This window comes from Trachemys scripta, chromosome 20 (genome assembly GCF_013100865.1).
Source record: "Trachemys scripta elegans isolate TJP31775 chromosome 20, CAS_Tse_1.0, whole genome shotgun sequence".
Lineage (NCBI taxonomy): Eukaryota > Metazoa > Chordata > Testudines > Emydidae > Trachemys > Trachemys scripta.
The window spans coordinates 9,847,818-9,854,960 of NC_048317.1; the positions used below are offsets into that span (position 1 = coordinate 9,847,818).

The following is a 7,143-nucleotide window of genomic DNA, read 5'->3' on the forward strand; positions in this document are numbered from 1 at the left end:
CCCTTCTCTGATCTCTGGTACCATGCAGCTTGTTTTGTCTGTGTAATATTGGAAAAACTCTATAAACAAAATGTTTGAAATATCCAAGATGGCTGTTTGGTTGTCATCATGCCATTTCTGGGGAACCCTTATGTATTTTTTAGGAAAAGATCTTCCATTGAAGCTATGCCAACAATTGACAACAGCTAAGGATCTGGCCTTCTGAATTTGAAATTTGTGCTGAAAATTACCATACGCTCCTTTCATGGTCTGGTAGCCTCCACCAACAAACTTTCATTTCTACTCTTCTGCTTACTGAAACTGTCAAGAAAGATCTAAAACAGCTAAAGCAGAAGCTTCCGCATGTTCTGTTTCTTTCAGATATTGTATGTTAAATCTTTCCCTTTCCAGAATCTGATACATTTCATCCCTCAAAGAAATTCAATGGGTCCATTTTATCTGAAATATTTTGGTCGATTACTTTTTTCAAGCTGCCTTAAAAAGGCACAAAATAGTGAAAGAAGAATTAGACCCAGCTTGACACCAGTGTGAATCGGGAGTAAATCCACTTAAGTCAGTGCAGTTACCCTGGTGTGAAACTGGTGTAAACTCAGGATGAAGCTCATCCGCTTTGACTAGATGTTACTCAAGTTTAAAAGGAAATATTACTATCCTCTGTCTAATCTAATCTATCATCTTTCTCGGTATGCTGCCCCTTCCTGTTGCTCAGTACAACATCCAAATTCATGACGTAGGAAATGCTTTTCATCATGAGCAAGCTTCAAAATATATTTTTAAATGTTTTTAAGAGAGATGGGGCTGAACTATCCCTCGCCCCAGATCAAAGCACCACTGAACGTTGTGGGCTCACAATCTACACCTGAATGTTCCAGTTGAAGCTATTTCTAGTTTTCAGTTGAAAAATAAGAGGGCTAGTTAACAAACCTGAAATTCAGGCCAGCTTAGCTGAAAGTTTGGCTGATGTTTGCAAACATCCCAGTGAGCTGATTTATGATTTTGTCACCCAAGGCCTGGGAGATATGTGGCTGTTTTGAGGTTTCTAGAAAAACTTGAGCATGAGAGTGGGGGAACCAACACTTAAGTATAGATTCGCCCCCGTCTTCTCCAAGCCATAATGGCTGAGTTGTCCGCCCCATGTGGCCCTGTGCTTTGGGGACCATGCACTTCCTGGAATGTAGGGAAAAGAGAAGACTGACAAGAGCCCTGTGATCTGGGATCCCTGCAGAACCCCCATCCCAGATGCCAAACTCCTCTGCTGCTCCTTCTTGCCGTATCAAGAGAGCACAGTTGCCAACTTTAACACGATAAATAAGCACCCTGACTTTCACTATTAGCCAAAGATCAAGTTAATCCCATTTCAAAACAAGGCCAAAACAAGCCAATCCCTAAGAATCCCAACACTCTATGTGTCTAGATCCCCCCAGCGTGAAGTCTGGGACTGTGGTGGGCCCACTGTGCATCCCTATCTCCACAACTTGCCCCTGCTTGCCGGGAGCCGATCAAAAAAAAGAAGCAACAAGCTACAAGCCAAAAACTAGTCAACAAGCAATTCACAAGCCAATTAAGCCAAAAACAAGCCCAATTTCTGTTTTTTTTTCAAGGGTTTGGCATGTCTGCAGGAGAGTCAACCCAAGCCCTCCAGGTGCCAAAAGCCTCTTAACCACCCCCCTGATAAGCACCACCACCACGCTCCCCAGGAACAAACCCAGCTAGCCGTCAATCGATTGCCTCTCCAAATCCAGATGTGCAAATTTGGAATGTCTGCTTGAGCCCCTGGTATATGAACCCATGGCTAGTTTTGATTGTGGTTGATGAATTGCCCATGCTGAGAAGCTGTGATTTTATCAGTGCTACTGTCCTGGGTGTTTTGGGAAGGGAGGGATCTTGGGGATGTGATGATCAGAAGGAATGTTGTACATTTTTAGGGCCGCTTCACTAACAATAAAACCACTCTGACCAGCAACCCAAATAAGGTGTGGCATAGAGGCTGCGAGGGGTTTGATTGGTGAGAGCTCTCTGCGTCTAAACAGGCAAAATTAAAGCTTCTGTTTCTGTTCTGGTGGGGGTAGAAGAGGACGCTTCCTTGCACAAGTTGCATCTCACTCACAGAGGTTTAACATGAAGACTGTCCTGCTTGTCACTGCTCTTCTCCTGATGAATTTGATGACTGAAACCTTTGCTACAACGGTAAGACCAGCCCAAATGATTCAGGTGGAGACCAAATTCCACCGAAACCACATTTGGGTCAGCTGAACCCTAATCAGCGAAATGGGACTGGGTTCTGGGGGAACTGATCAGGATCTATTTGTCTCTGTCTTCCTATTTTATTGTATCTTTCTAATGTATAGTTTACCTTAATCTAATTCAATCTGGTTTTTATACCATGCTCACCCCCATCTGGGCCGGCTTTAGGAAGTGCGGGGCCCAATTCGAACAGTTTCGACGGGGCCCCGGCAGGGATGACTAAAAAAAACCCACGTAAAAAAAACAAGTGGGGCTTATACTCACCGGGCGGCGCTCCTAGTCTTTGGCGGTGGGTCCTTCACTCGCTCCGGGTCTTCGGCGGCACTGAAGGACCTGCCACCGAAGTGCTGCCGAAGACCCGGAGCGCCGCCGGGTGAGTAAAAATTAAAAAGGAGCCTCTAGCCAGGGAAGGGATTCTCGGCCACTTCTCCCCCTGCCACTGGGCGCGGGGCCGTCTTAGGCGCGGGGCCCGATTCGGGGGAATTGGTGGAATTGGTCTAAAGCCGTCCCTGACCCCCATAGTATCTGAGCATCACATGAATTTTAAAAAGACATTTTATTTACCAATATTGTTTATATCTTAATTTCTTTCCCTCCAGCTCCACCCATAGATGTTATTTATTATTTGTCTTACCATAGCACTTAATGCTATGCCCATTGTGCTAGGTGTGGTACAAACAATTATCTATCTATGGTACGTCTCTGTCCCTCATTACCGTAGCATCTCACCATCTTTAATGTATTTATCCTCACAACACCCCTGTGAGGGAGGGAGGTGCTATTATCCCCAGATTGATCCCCAATCTCTCCCTTCGACGGTCCCCTGCATCTGTAAATTAAACAATCCCAGGCCTTTCAATCTCTCCTCATATGGAGGGAGGTCTTTCCAGCCATCTAAGTATTTTTTGTCTCCAGTCTCTAGACCCACTTTATTCTAGAGACAGTGTGACCCACCCTGCATATCACCCACCAATTTTGCCACCTCCTTGCTCAACTCCCTCTCCAGATCATTAGTAACTATGTTAAACTGTGGCCTCCCAGAGCCTGGATCTAGTAATTTTTCAGGTAATTTTTCAGGCATGCTGCGAAGCCCATGTCGTCTTGTAGGCTGTTAAGGCGGTTGGGGGTTTATAGGCAGAGGGGCTGAGCAGGGTCTCATGTTACGGCTGAATAAAAGGATCGGTGTTTTTCTTTGGTGGGAGAGTTTCTCAATAGTATTTGAATTACTGGAAATTTCAAATGAAATACTGTATGGCTCCATGTGAGATATTTAACAATGAGTTAAAAATGCTGAGAGGTGCCTAGAGAGGTGACTAGGTGGTGAATAAACTGAATAAATCAACAGGCTGCGAGCGCAAGTCCCTGTATTTGCAGGTGTAGACAGCGACTAATCAAAGATAATAATAAGGACTCAGGCTCAACTGCTCATTTTGTTTAAGACCCCCCCCAATCCTGTAGCTTTTTGCACGTTGACAGATCCCTGCAGCCTCCCAGAGCCCTGCTGACTTCAACGGTATCGGCGCGGGTAGAGGCTTTGGAGCCTTAGGGTATGGCTACACTACGAAATTAGGTCGATTTTATAGAAGGCAATTTTTTAGTGTCTATGCGTGTAGGTCAGGGGAGGGCAAACTACGGCCCACGGGCGGGATTCGGTCCGCGAGCCCTTTTAAGCCAGTCCATGAGCCACACCACACAGCTCGGCCCTGTTCCAGCACTCCAGCCGGGGCGCTGGGTCGGGGGCCGCACCACGCGGCTCGGCCCTGCTCCAGCACTCCAGCCGGGGCGCTGGGTCGGGGGCCGCACCACGCGGCTCGGCCCTGCTCCAGCACTCCAGCCGGGGCGCTGGGTCGGGGCCACACCACGCGGCTCGGCCCCACTCTGGCCGAGGCGCAGGGTCGGGGACAGCACCATGTGGTTCCCGGAAGCTGCGGCATGGCCCCGCTCCAGCTCCTATGCGCTCCAATGGGAGCCGGAGAAGGGACATGCCTCTGCTTCCGGGACCCGCTTAAGGTAAGTGCTGCTTGGAGCCTCCACCCCCCAAGCCTCTCCCCACGCCGCAACCCCTTACCCCAGCCGTGATCCCCCTCCCACTCTCCAAACCCCTTGATCCCAGCCCAGAGCACCCCCCTGCACCCCAAACCTCTCATCCCTAGCCCCATCAAAGAGCCCGCACCCCCAGCTGGAACCTGCACCTCTTCCCGCACCCCTGATCTCCCTCCCATCCTCCAAACCCCTCAGTCCCAGCCCACAGCACCCTCCTACACCCCAAACTCCACATCCCCAGCCCCACCCCAGAGTCCTCACCCCCTCCCACACCCAACCCCAAATTTGTGAGCATTCGTGGCCTGCCATACAATTTCTATTCCTGGATGTGGCCCTCGGGCCAAAAAGTTTGCCCACCCCTGTGCTAGACACTCTGGTAATGGAACCAGATGAGTACCTAAGATAGACAGAATTCATTCTTCAGGACATACGTCAACCATTAACTAATGGGGGTTCAGAAGAAACTTTCTCTATGGACAGGTCATTCTATATCTGCCTACTGCAGGGTTTCTTGCACCTTCCTCTGAAGCAGCTGGGACTGGCCACTGTTAGAGACAGGAGCCTTGGCTAAATTGCCCCTAGTCTGATAGAGTGAGGTAGTTTTGATGTTCCTCTTTTGGCCCTTCCTTTTCCATTGTTTTCCCAGTGCTCGGGTTCTGCTCGGTGTGATTTTTTTCCCAACCATTTTTCTCTGCCGCTGAGCTTAGCGTTCCCAGCCTGCCTCAGTGGGGTGGGAGCAGGGGCGGCTGGACTAGATGGCCTCTTAAGGTCTCTTCCAGCCCTGCTTTTCTATGATCACTGGGTCCCCTCCCATGTCATGGTCTAGCTCCACAGCCACTGCTGTTCCCAGAGTCCCCACTGACCTCTGGGTGGCAGATAAATGGGTTCCTCGTCTCCCCCACACACACACTTTCCAAGGGTGTTTTGCTAGATGAAGTATGAGAACAAACAACACGTGACTGATGGTAATCATGTCACTTACTGCTGGGAGGTGCTCAGGCACACATGGAATAAGACCCTACAGAGAATAATAAATAAAAATAATGGGACAAAATGAAGAAAGAACTAAATTCTTTTCCAGTTGCACTGGTGCAAATCTAGAGTGGCCCCAGAGAGGATGTCCACTGACTTGCTCCAGGTTTGCACCAACGTAACCGAAAGGCAAAACTGGCTCAGAAAAGATAGGCGAGGCTCCCATAGAGTGGGCTGGTCTGACGGGGAAGTGGCCGAAGTTCCTACAACCGAGTTGATTGTGCAAAGCGCCTGAGTGACCCAGCAGGTCTCGTCCGTTTCTCCTTTCTATAGTTCACTCTTCTTTGTCTCTCTGGATTTCCCCCTCAGTCAGTGCACTGGTCTGCAAAAGGAGAGCTGCTACATAACAGGAAGCTGCTTTCAGGGCTGGAATTGTTTTGTTCACACAATGTCATGCATGCACTGGAAACAACAGCCTTGAGGTCTTGGCAGCACAGTGACAGAGGCTTGCAAGTCCTCAGCACGACACCTGCTCCGCTGGTTGGAACAGAGGACCCTTCTCGAGCCAAACTGGCCCAACTAGGGACACGTTCTAGCCGCAGAGAGAGCAGGGTGGGTCTAGGCAGCACGGCTTAGTAGACTGAGCACATGGCTAGGATGGGGGGAGGAGGTTCTGAGCCCCTCACAGCCATTTGGTAGCATTGAAAAAGTCACTTTCCCTGTGTGCCTTAATTCCCTCCTCTGTGAAACAGGGATAATGACACTTATGTACCTACAGTGAGGACTGACTGGTTACAGTTTGTAAAGCAGCAGAATGAGGAGAGGAAGATATTGAGGATTCTTTAACACTGTCCCTTAGGGCAGGGTGGGAGCTGAGAATGGTGGTACTCTGCCCGCAGCCTCAGACTACATCCCCCACCAAGGGAACTGCATGTCTCTGCTACATGACATTTAAAATTCCCGTCCCTCTTGGCTGGGCAGGGTTCTCTGCCCCAGGGGGTCCCAGAGTCACAACCTGGGGCTGGATTTTAAAATGGGACGGATGCTGTTATGTATCCTGTGCAAGCTGAGATCAGGATAAACGACCCTCATGCTTTAAGACGTAAGCTGATTGCCTGGTGGGGTCAGGAAGGAGCTCCCACCACTGCCTGTGCAGCATTGCACAATTGCTCACGTTCATTAAGGTTCTTTATCCCTTCCTCTGAAGTATCAGGCACTGCTCAGGGCCAGAGGCAGGATACTGGGTTATATGAACCAATCGGTTAGAGCCATTATGGCAAATCTCACATTCATATCTTGATCTGAATGAGGAAGGTCCAAGTATCCTCATAGCTACTCAGCATGGGGCTGCCTGGGAATGACACAGAGCTACTGCCTTACTCGAATAACCTTTCTGATTGCTCTTCCAGCAAAAAACCACGGGGTCACCCAAAAAAAGCCTGGGCACCCCCTGCTGCGTCCCAGCTTCTCTTTTGCTGGTGTTTGCCTTGGCAGCAATTTACCTCCTCCGAGCAAAATGAGCCCCCACACTTCACTCCCCAGAGAGATGCCAACGCTGCCTTCTGCCTGCCACCAGCTCAGCCTCTCCTGCCGGGCACCCCGCTGGAGCCTGCCAATCCACGTAACCCAGCCAGCATAACCGCTCCAGTTCAAGTCTTCCCGCAACACACCCACTGCGCACTTCTCTTCGCAGCCATCGGCTTCTTTCCTTGTTTCCCATCAGAGCCATTCGTTCCACCACCTGTGATGGAATCCCGGCAGCAGAGTCCAGCTTCACATGGAGATTCCCATTAGGATCACATTGGAGAGGCAGACGCATGTCTCACCAGAGCACCTGAGGAGCCTTGCCATTGATTGACCAGCTCCTGTGCAGAATGGGCCTCC

At 49.7% G+C, this 7,143-nt stretch overlaps 1 long non-coding RNA gene across 1 annotated transcript; it reads left to right on the top strand.

Annotated features, from left to right (window-relative positions):
• Positions 1-2,028: 2,028 nt before the first annotated feature.
• On the top strand, positions 2,029-6,926 carry LOC117868180. The gene is made up of 2 exons (XR_004643577.1): positions 2,029-2,187; positions 6,669-6,926. It is a non-coding gene; the product is annotated as an uncharacterized LOC117868180 (long non-coding RNA).
• Positions 6,927-7,143: the final 217 nt, after the last annotated feature.